We start from the raw sequence: 12,177 nt of genomic DNA on the forward strand, positions 1-12,177 counted from the left end.
TGCTTGCAACTCTTATACCTCTCTGTGGGAAACAAAAGTAATTAGAAATTTAAATTGAGTTTGATAAGGAAGATACATAGTTTGTTTAAATATTCACAAATTGTTTTAACTTTTGCATTACATTTAGAAAAGAATCATTACTGTTTAGCTGAACTGATAAAATTTCGTAATCTTTTCAAAATAATGCGCACAATAAAAATAATTGAACTTTTTTCTGCAGGCTAACACTGTTAAGGAAGTTATATGTTAAGTGCGAGAAATGCTTGTAAGTAATACTTTAGAATATTTATTGCTAATTTGGATCAATATAACAAAGAATAAGTGCTATTTAGGATCAAACTATGCAAAAATCTCCACTTACATGTTATTTCTCTTCAGAAATTTATTTGTGTTTTTTTTCATCCACCGTTGTATGAAACACATAGAATATCAAGAAATAAAATGAGCTTGCTATTTTGAGTACTTACATGAAATTCAGTCGACCAGGAATAGTGTCACAAATATCGCCAAATTCACAACAAATCGTTTCATATTGTAACCAGCACCTACTTTAGGGGAACTGAAACAATAAGTTAATTAAAAAAAAATCTTGATATTAATATTTTGAACACACGATTAGAAAATGTGGCACAGTTTATTTGCAAAATTACCTAAACATAATGTTACTTTAAATTCATTATATTTTAACAACATTAGAAAAAGCTATTTTCATGAAAAACTTTAAAGTAATAGCCACGCATTTGGTATATAGTTTTCGATTGCTGGCAAAGAATCGGGTTGTTTGGCGGAATTTTTGGAATTTGCCTAAAATGATCGACGGGATTTGACAGAAACAACCAAATTTTAGATCAATCATCAACAATTCCTTTATTGTTAACATAATTATTCCGTTATTCTTAACATGATTATTCCTTTATCCTTAACATATTTATTCCTTAACTTCAAATTCCATTGAACTTTATACTTGGGCGCTTTAACGTTACTCACTATAAGTTTTACAGAATGAAAAGTAATATATTTGTAATAAAATAATAACTAGCAATAAAATTAGGACTTAAAGTAAGTTGTCTCTATTTTGAAAGGACTCAGAGTTCAGAACGATTAACCTGATTGGAACGATTAACGTATTCTAAAATTTATGTATCTTAATACAGTTTAAATACATACAGAAAATAGTTTAAATACAAAATAAAACCATTCTTATGGATTAAAACGCACTCTATCATGGAAGCTGCACTTTATAAAATGTTTAAGAAAAATACAAGCAGATGAAACCACTAGAAAAAAATATCCTAAAAGCTCGCTCAACTCGCAGCTTGAGTATAGAAATAAAACCTTCTAAGGGACAAATAGGCAGCTTAGCGTAAATTACCGAAAAATGAATAAATATAATATTTTGGCGTCAGTGATAATGTTAAACATTAATAGGTTTATTCTTACTATTCCAAACGGCATTTCAACTTAAAGACTTTTAAATGTATTAAGTTCTAATACTGTAACATTTTGGTTTCAAATAATAATACTACTAATAATAAATTGCTTACATCTTTTCTGATCAGGAATTTTAAAATTTTATATTATTTTCCTTCAAATGAAAGTATTATAAACTCTATAAAAAAATAAGTACTAAGCGATTATTGGTACCATGAAGAAAATTTAACCAACAAGTACAACAACGCCAGGTTCTGATTTGCACATGTCAGAGACTACCAATAATGCACATAGAAGAATCGAATGCGACAATGTCTTGAAGTATCAGAATCGGAGTTAAACAAAAATGAAGACCAAAATTTAAATGAAATAAGCACTGGGAAGATTTAATTTCACTTAGATGTTTTAAAGAACTGACAATTAATTTTTTCGGCAATTTTAGCTGTAACTTTCTATTTGTAGATCTTATAAGTTGAAGTGTTATCCTCAGAGAACTTTTGGCTTGTGTGTTTTTAGATATAGTTGTGTTCCTATGGATTTTTCTCTTTATTTTAATCTTTGAATTTTTGAGGTTTTTTGTATTTATTCTTATTTTGTCTTCCATTATGGGGCCTTGGGGGGCGCAATCTGTTTTTGGTTAGACCATTGGCTACAGAAATTCTCCAGCATGTTAGCAGGACAGTATGTCCCCAAAAGAAGCACTGTTTTTGCTGACATAATTTTTGAAAGTTCGTTCGGTTTTTATTTAAGTTCTCCCATATTTATTTAAAATACCTTGAATATAATACAAAGTAATAATTACTGAAAATATTGTGAATATTTTTTTATTTGCGAAACGTAAATATTTTATTTTATTTTGTAACCGTCATTGAGCAGCCGACCCAGTTTTTTGGGCTTACGACTACCATTGTTCAACCCCGTAGTCTTGTAATTTTGAACCTAATCCAGAAGACAAGGGAACTCCTGGATTAAGTATTGGGAAACATTTGTCTTCGAGGAGCACTTTTTGATTGAACTCGCATTTACATTACATGGAAAGGAAAACCACGAAAACTTCCCAAGGTAGCCTGAAGAAAAGGGAACTATAACCTCTGATCCATATATCTCTGAGCATATTTTACGTCAGCACTGTTGTCGGTGCAAGCTGGATGCAGAATTCGTATCGACCAGCCATCGCCAGGGATTCAAACCCGGTTCACCTCATTGGAAGGCGAACACACTCCCCTCTGAGACATCAGGGCTCTAACAAAATAATTTACACTAATGAAGAAAGTAGATTTATTGAGAAATTTTTGGGATATATATATATTTTTGACAATATATCGCGTATTAAAAAAAATTGCCCTAGTTAATTATGAGGGTTAATGCTTGTGTGAGTGACAACTCGAAAAAGCAGTCAACATCGACACCAACACATGGTCTTTAAAACAATAAGCAAAAGATGAGAAAATGAAAGTCAACAGCGGATAGATGCACGAAACACACATAAGTTATACATTTGAGTTCTTACATTTAAGGATTACATCAGTTAAGTGTCTCAATGTTAAGAAAAGTTATTTAAACAAAAATATTTCGTCTAAGCTCAAAAAATTTAACTAAAACTGGTTAGCAAGCTTAAGTCCATTTTAATTTCCAGCTGCAGGTGTCAATAAATGCGAAGACAAATTTTAACATTTTAATGTAAATCCTCATTTACTTGGTTATGCTGTCTTTTAGTTCTTGAACAGCGCCATTCATTTAAATTACTTTTCTTTTAATGTATGTTTTGCTTTAGAATGTATTATTTACTACTTTTGATCTGTGCATTCACTGAGCTTAAATTTATAACAGCTAAATTTTGCTTAGTTTATGCGAAAATATCATTACAACTGAAATATATTGGCTCACCTAATTAAAAATAGCGAATAAGTGCACAGTATGTTTTTAAAAAAAAGTTTCTGATTTTATTACACATTAATAGTGCCTTCGCGATAGCTAGCATATATGTATTTTTTGAATCCAAGCATGTTATAGTGAACATTTAAATAACCAATTTAACGCGTTACCCGAGATATAATTCAAGTTTGCAAGATACAAAAATTAAATTCCTTCTCTCTTGCGTAATATGAGTTAATACTTACATATTGTCTTTAATTCAGATTGCATCTTCTTAAATCTCAAAATACTTGAAATTCTACTTATCTAAAAAGACGAACCGGCTGATCGCCAGAGGCGGCAGGCGTTACGAAATTAGCTTATTAAAATTTTTAATAAGTAATTATTAAATTTAATAGTGACAAAAGCCGACCGGCCTGTGTAGGGGGCAGGGAACTGTCCTTGCATCAGAAAGGTCCTGGGTTCGAATCAAGTTCCGGGCAAGGCATGGATGCTTCTTTCTCTCTCTGTGTATTCTATGTCTTTGCTCCTTTGTGTGTATGGCCTATAAACGGGTTGTGGTTGTGTGAATGGCGTGGCAGAAGTCGAATTCCTGGTTATAAATGGCGCCACTGAAAAACAGGAACAATTGCTCCCCCACTGCCTAAACAGGCATACGAGAACAAAAAACTAGTGACAAAAAACGATTTTGATGCTAATAAATTTCTTAAATATTTTAAACTATATATTTTATCATGAGTAGATAGGCAGGTACTTTATTTACGTTGCACTAGAGCTGAACAATGGGCTATTGGCAACAGTCTGGGAAGCATTCCCGAGGATAATCCGAAGACATGTCATCGAAATTTTGATCCCCTGCAGAGTCTTCCCTGCTTTGGCAGCCCGACGATCAGGGTGCGAAGTCGAGCACTTAACGATAAAAGAGTTTAACGAGGACCGATACCGAGCACCCTCGTTACCTATTTAGCGTGAATAGTAATCGCTCTAATAGTCACTGTAAGGAACGTTTTACAATATCTTTGGCAATTTTTCTATGCATCAGTCACATTATAAATTATTGCTTTATAGCTTTTAAAAATTTTACAATGCAGTTATACTCAACATGAATACAGCATTTATTTAAGAAATACCGAGTAAAGAAATGCAGAAATTCCGAATCACTTAAGAACTGTTTTGGAGAGGTGAAGAAAAGTGCATACTACTTAAGAAAAGCTTTTTGTGTGCTTCTTTTCGTTTTCTTGAAAAAAGGTGATTTTCAAATGGCTCCTGACTCTGAATTGCAGATGATGAGACTCGAAGACATCACATGGGAGCCAATTTTCCAATTCACGGAAAAAAAATAAAATGAAATGTTCTCAGTAAGAGGCTTTGTTCCACTTTTTCCTCTCCGCTATACGAATAGATATGAGTCTTGGGACAGTTTTAGCAAAGTCGACTGAGAATCAAAGTTCTTTAATTTATTCAATAAAAAGCTTAGAATTTTCGGAGAAAACAATTTGTATGCATAATTTATTTGATAATTTTTCTTTGTATAGAACTGCCTTCTTCTAAAACAAATTTAAGATTGATCATTTTAAATTTTAAAAAAGAACTAAGTATTATTCCTTTATGGTATTGTTTTAGTACTTAACGATGTTCTATAATAAAATATTTTTCTGTGGTAATCTAAAATAAATGGAGTATTAAATGTATTGTATTAATAAATAAGTAATTTCATATTTCTAATTTTGATACTATTGAAAACAAAACTGTCATATGCCTTAAAATATGTACTAAAAGCATTTATAAATGAATTTAAAGTACGTAGTTAGAAGGCATTTTTTTTTTTAAAAAAAAGTGCATTTCAGTTTTGTTGTAAAATATTTTAATATTTTATTATACATCCTTTCCTTTCAAATAAAATCTTTTCAATGCTCAAATTAATACAGATAATTGCAAAAATAACTTTATTTTACTAATTTAGAACTTAAAAATTTACATTATTGTAGACGGAGAAAATTCTCCATGTCCGAAAATTTGTTCATTACCTTAAGAACATTTCCGATTAAAAGAAAAACAATTCTTGTGTATAAACCCAAAATATACGGTCTTTAAACCATTCATTTGGTAATTTTACCATTCGCAAGATACCTGTTAAGCAGAAATTCTGGTTTTCAAAATTACAGTTCTTATTTCAACCCATTTAGTAAAAATTACAAAACTGAAAAGCAAATTTAACCGAATAAATGTTTTTTTACCATGCTCTAAGTCATGATAAAATTACCAAATCTTACCACAGTTACCAAATTTCATCACTTATTATTAAATCATATTTTATTGTAAGTTTAACTGACTGAGATCATTAACAAAGTGCTTCGATAAAATTACCACGGTTTTTAGTTTTCCTACAGAGCCAAAAACATGTTAAATGTTACCGTATTCTGTTAGTTTTGATAATTTTTTTCATTGCAGTGTGTTATATCAACACACTGCAATAATGTAGATTTTTGTATATACAATAATTACTTTGATTCGACCAGGTATTGACCACCTTAATTGTGTAATTTTAGATTAAATGAAGTCAAAAAGATATACATACCAGAAGTCAATAGTTAACATTTAAGGGGAAAATAAACGTAAAATACGTCAAAATCTAGCAAGTCACTACTGAAGAAGGCAGAACTGAATGTATAGAAAACAGTTTGATTGCCAGATTTAAATTAAAGGTGCCTCCAATAATGCCTTTTATGTGCGACCTGCTTCTTCCAGCAATCAAGCAAGTTTCTCAAAGTTTCAATCATGATTTCTTCAGTAGTAGTTATTTAAAATCCACTAACGTTTTGATAATTCCTTGCTTAAATATTAATTTGGGCTCTAATTGCGCATTACTTGATTAAAAATTCATTCGCTTCAAACACATGAAATTGGAAATAACAGTCAGCATGCTTCAAGCACTCAAGGCCCCCCATTTTCAAGAATTGCATTCTCTTTTTATTTTCTTCTTAACAAGGATTCAAAAAATACTTACTATTGGTGGTCATTTTGAAACAAATGAGGTTTTGAAACAAATTAAATACTTGTTGCATTTTATTATTCATTTTTTTCTCGTAAAACAGATTTTGTCTTTTATTGAGTTTTTAAAACTAATATACTTATTTCTTATGTTTTAAATAATATTTTAAAGATTCTATAAGCATTTCAAAGATGAGAAAGATATGGGGGGAAAGCTAGCTTGGACATGTGGTTCCTATGGACAGATAGAATCATTCTGTCATTGATAATTCATTATTATTTTATATTTTTTTTGCAGATTTACATCATTTTCTTAAAACTTCACATGCAGTTACATAAAAATAACGCAAATGTTTAGTGATCATTTATTAAACAATTTTAATGAGGTGGAGATTTAATTCTCAATTTACGTTGATGGTTTCTGCTGGCGAAAACAAGGTTTGTTAAGAAATCATGTGTTCCAACTAGCATATGCCTCATTCAAAATTAAGACAAGAACTAAGTTTTTAGCTATAAAAAATATTTAATACGTTCCAAATGAATCTTGATAATTTTTTTAAAAAAAGTTAACCCACTAACTCCTACATTAATAATTATTAATTTTCAAAATAGCAAATATATTAAAACAAAATATGTGATTGCTCTGAAAGATTTATATTAGTAAAATACATATAAAAAGTTGTTTTCCTCGTAAAAGAATTCAATTAGTTTTCAAATAATAATTATTACAATGGATTTTAAATCCCTCTAAAACGCCATTTACCAACGACACGCATTAGACTTTAAGGCATTATTCTGAACAGATGGGTTCAACACTAATGGTTTGCTTCATTAGGTTGATCGTCGGTCCATTAATGAAGCGGTAAAGCAGATGATACTGCAATCAATCTCTAATTGACGCATTATGAACTAGTTTGGAAGCAAATAGGATAAAATTTATATCTTATTAATCTGCATAAGATTTCCAAGTTACTGCCATTTACTATGAGACTAAGGATATTAATTCGTGACTATTTAAAGAAAGTGAAATATACAATTTACAACAATATACAACTGTAAACTCCTTAAAAATATCACAAAGCAACTTACCAACTTTAATGATGTATTTTAGAGTTCAATTAGTAGAAAAGAATTTTTTGAACTAATGTTGTTGTTGGCGTTTGCCTGTAAAGCAGAGGAGTGTGATTGTTCTTGTCTTCCAATGGCGCCATCTATGGCCAAGAATTTGGCTTCTGCCACACCCATACGTCACACCCGTTTATAGGGTGCTTCCATTCATACATCCATTCATTCATCGACAGATCGTAATTTTGACCTGAATCAGAGAATGCTCAATCTCCAATTCGGTATCCCCAGAGGTATTGATTTGTTATGAGAACATGGAGGACTTTGCAACTCGACAGATTTAACGTGCATCTGTCACCATTTTACTACACGGGGAGTTTTCGGTCGGCAGGGTTCGAACCCTCGAGTTCTCGAACATGAGCCCAGCGCCCTACCGAAAAGGCTATCCCGGCCCTGAACTAATATTCATATTATTTATTCATTGCCATAAGAATTAGAATCCCAATAAGAAAGAGTGTTGCTATTGCTTCCAATGCCACTTGCTAATACCAGAAAGACTGCTTGGTCAAACCAATCGAATTTAAGGCAGGTTACGCATTTCTTGCTTTTCAGTGGCTACATATATGGCTAAGAATACAACTTCAGCCACACACGCGTCACATCCCGTTTATATGGTAGACCCATTCATACATCCATTTATTACTGCACAGATCGTAATTTTTACCTGAACCAGAGAATTATCAATCCTCAATTCAGTAACCCCTGAGGTATTGATTTGTAATGGGAACATGCAAAATTTTGGGACATGACAGATTTAACGAACACCAGTCACCATTTAATGAACGGGAAATCTTCGGGCGCCGGAGATTAATCTCCCGATCTCTTGGATATGGGTCAAACTCATTACCAGCCAGGTTATTCCGGCCCCAAAGAAGAATTTAAGAATAAAGCAAAATTTTATATACATAATTTTAACATTGATCTTAATAAATGTCTAAAAAATTAAAGCAAAATTGTCATTTAATACAGAAGAAAATTCAAAGGAATGGAGGTTTTAGTGCCCTCTTGGGCCACTTGTAGCACAAAAACATAATACCATACATACTGACACTGAGACATGACACTGAGGCATATTATGATGTCCAGTGGCATCGCATTCCCCAGTTGCAGTAGAAACACTACGAAATCGATTAAATTCGGAGGCCGTCCAAATTGTCTTTCAAGTGGTCACACATGTGCTCGTTAGGTGACAAATCTGCAGATTCAGCAAGCCAGAAAGAGTTATAATGTGGTGAAGGTATTCATGTGACACTCTTGATGTGTATGACTGAGCATTGTCTTTAAAAATGGCTCCCGGCAACCTAACACATGTGGCTGAAGGATGTTACGAACGCTGTGCTGTCTTGGCGTCATAAATTAAAATTAAGGGTCATCTTTTATCGTTGGCGATGGTAGCATATACCATCACATCGGCTACAGTCGCAATTTGCTACTGTACAGCGTAGGCTGGATTGACACCCACCCACTCTAGCCTTCGTTTGGAGTGATATAATTCTCGTTGGTATTTAACTGCAGCTGAATGGAGCCAGGACATTTTCAGTGATGAGTCCAGATTTAATTTAAGCAGTGATGACCATCTGGAACGATTGTGGAAGCCCTGTGGTGAAAGCCTCAACTTGTTTGAGTACAACAGTACACCACTTATACAGCTGGTGCGATGATCTGAAGTACCATCGGGTATGACACACGATCAATTTTAATATTGATCCACAGTGCCATAATAGCCCAGTAGCACGTCGTTCGAAATAGTCTTCTGCCATATGTGTTACAAACGTGTGGCAAGAATTCTATTACCCATTGTAATCTATGTTCTATTACCTATGTCACTATTAGCATTGTGACAGGGCTGCCAGTAACGAAATTGACACCCACTCACTCTTTCCTCCGTTTGGATTGGTATCTCTCTTGACGGGATTAGAATGCAACTGAATGGAGTCAAAACATCTTTAATGATGAATCCAGATTTAATTTAGACCGTGATGAACATCGTGAAAGATTGAGAAGGCTCTGTGGTGAACGTATCAATCCTGCCTGGGTTCAACAGCACACCACTTCTTCAGCTGGTGTGATGGTCTGAAGTGCCATTGCATATGAGGCACAATCACTCTTAATATTGATTCACTGCACCATGATAGCGCAGCGGAACATTTGTGACATCCTTCAACCACATGGGTTGTCACTTGTGGCAGACCTCCTAGTAGCTAGATAATGTTTCACTTTTTAGCAAGATAATGTTCTTCAACACGCACCAAGTGTGTCACATGAATCCCGTGGATGAGATGGGACTTGTATGCCTTAATATCCAACCGTATCGTATTATGCAGTCGCTCCAGAAGCAGCCCAAGAATATACTAAGGCCCCCCCCCATCCCATTCATTCGTTTTTTTTTTTCCTGCAATAAATGAACTTTTTGATTTGAGTTTTTATCATTTACTTATATCAACGCTAGACTTGCATATCGCTTCATTTTGATTGCTTTTTTTAGGTGTGCTTATTTTTATGGCAAATCAGTGTACAGGTAGTATGATAATGAAAGCTTTGCTGCTTCCTTCATTAGGCGTATCGTTGATAGTGGTATATATGAATGTTCATTTAGGCCAATATTAAATGAATAAAACAATAACAGTTGAGTTTCCAGGAAATAATGTGCAAATCATTGAATGTAAATTTAGATTTTATTAAGTATAATTTGAATCAGATAGTGGCCATATCTTGAAAAAAATAAGAAATCCCTTAAAGGGATGAAATAATAATACTCTCTATTGAGAGATCATAAAGCCAGAACAACATTTCTTATCGTTAGAAAATTAAGACTGGGAGGCCCCCGAAGGGGTCCCAGCCTCTCCAATTTAGAAATTAAAAGTGAATATATTTATTCTCAACGGACAGAGAAAGAGTATGGGTAGGAGATCCAAAATTTGGCGATTTATCATAATATATCTTAGCCAAAAACAAAGCCAACTAGTATATCCACATGGGTTTAAAAGAACACCTTGGCGATCACGAGTCGCCAACAAATTTATGTGAATTATTATAACCATGCAACCGAAACATTTAGCCGTTGGAAAATTAGAATAAAAAGTTATAAATAGATTTATGTTTTCGATTAGAGGCGACATTGAATTAATATGTCTGCTTAATAATGAAATAAAAAGAAAGTATCCGTTACATTGATCTGGAAGAGAAGAAATAAATATTTTATGTTCGTTTAAAAAGATTAAGTTTTTGATTTATTTTAAAAGTAATTCTATTAATAAAAATAAGCTTAAGTAATGAAGGATATTTTAAAAGATAGAAAATAAATATGTGTATGCCAATTCTGGCATCACAGGTAGGATCTTTTCCAAACCATAAAATCATGCGACAATTATTTTTGTTCATACATAAATGTCAAATAAATTGGTTTCTACCTTTTATTTCCTTTTTTTTGTATTTATCATTTACAGAACTAATCAAGCATTGGTTTGATATTTCACATCTTCTTTAGTAAATAATCTTAAACGAAGACGGTTTCATTTTATTTTCACGAAGAATTTAGCTGTTTATCAATTTATATGCATGCAACAATAAAATTCTACTTTTTTTCAAATAAAACAAAAGTTTTTATGGTCTATTTGCTTAAGAATCTCTCTTAATTAATGTGCAGTTAAAAATATTACTACAAAAACCACAATGATGTTTACTCATTCCTGCCATGATGATTACAATATTTAGAAAGTAACGATGTAAAATTTATTTTATTAGAAAATTATAATATTAGGGAATCAAATTATAATACTTAAGTAAACAAAAGTAACAGTAAATTTTATATCATTTTTTAAAGAGAATCTTATGTTATTGTGAAGGTGTTACATTATTAAAAAGTCATGATTACCTGACAAATCATCCAGTGTTTAATAAATAATGTAAGAAGAATAATTAATTTTTTTTCTTTATCTCTTGACATCATAAATATTAATAAAAAGTTTTAAGTATGTTACAGAGTTAGTTAAATTGTGTACAAATGATGAAAATGTATTCCATCGTGTTAGCATATACATAATTAAATTCTTTACCAAATAAGAAAAAGCCTTCAGATTAATTCTGCTTTGGCAGATCACGTCATATCATACATACATTGCACATAAAAACCAAAATTTAATCAACAAAATTTAATTTATAAATAACATAACATAATATAAATAATATAAATTAATATAAAATATTTTTTTAATTAAAGAAAAAACCAATAAGCTGTAGCAAACTCAAATTTCTAGTTTATTTAAAATATTCAGGATCAATTATATTAAATATTGAAGACTAAAATATATTAAATATTCCCGACTAAATTACATTAAATATTCAATTACCTAACTAAAGAATATACAAACAATTTAAACACAATTTAAATAAAAGGTAACACATTGATTACAAAAAAATAAAATATTCCTCACCAACTCTCTTTTTTGGGGGGAATCACTTTTTACTTGGTTTTGCTAATTACTTATCCAAAATGTTTTTTGAGATCACAGTATTTAAAATAACACATCAAAGAATGCATTTAAAACTATAATCACTTTAAAAACTGAATACTCAAATAACGCGAAGCTTTCTTCCTTCTTGACGAAACCAGTCCCTGCTACAAGCTACGACCAGAACTTTCATCAAAGTGAAGAAAAAACTCTCGTCACTTCTTGACGAAAGATTAAAAGATTCAAGATTTTAAAAAAAATATAGTCATTTTATTTTTTCCAAAAAGAAAAAAAAAATTGGATA

The 12,177-nt window shown here is 31.8% G+C and overlaps 1 long non-coding RNA gene across 2 annotated transcripts in view; it reads right to left on the reverse strand.

Moving 5' to 3' along the window:
- LOC139425957 (uncharacterized) overlaps positions 1–12,177 on the reverse strand; it is a 108,128-nt gene that overhangs the window by 15,659 nt on the left and 80,292 nt on the right. For both annotated transcript variants that reach the window (XR_011637128.1, XR_011637127.1), the window contains one exon: positions 468–559. This is a non-coding gene — a long non-coding RNA (uncharacterized lncRNA). The remainder of the gene's footprint in view (positions 1–467; positions 560–12,177) is intronic.

Source organism: Parasteatoda tepidariorum, chromosome 7, assembly GCF_043381705.1.
Source record: "Parasteatoda tepidariorum isolate YZ-2023 chromosome 7, CAS_Ptep_4.0, whole genome shotgun sequence".
NCBI lineage: Eukaryota > Metazoa > Arthropoda > Arachnida > Araneae > Theridiidae > Parasteatoda > Parasteatoda tepidariorum.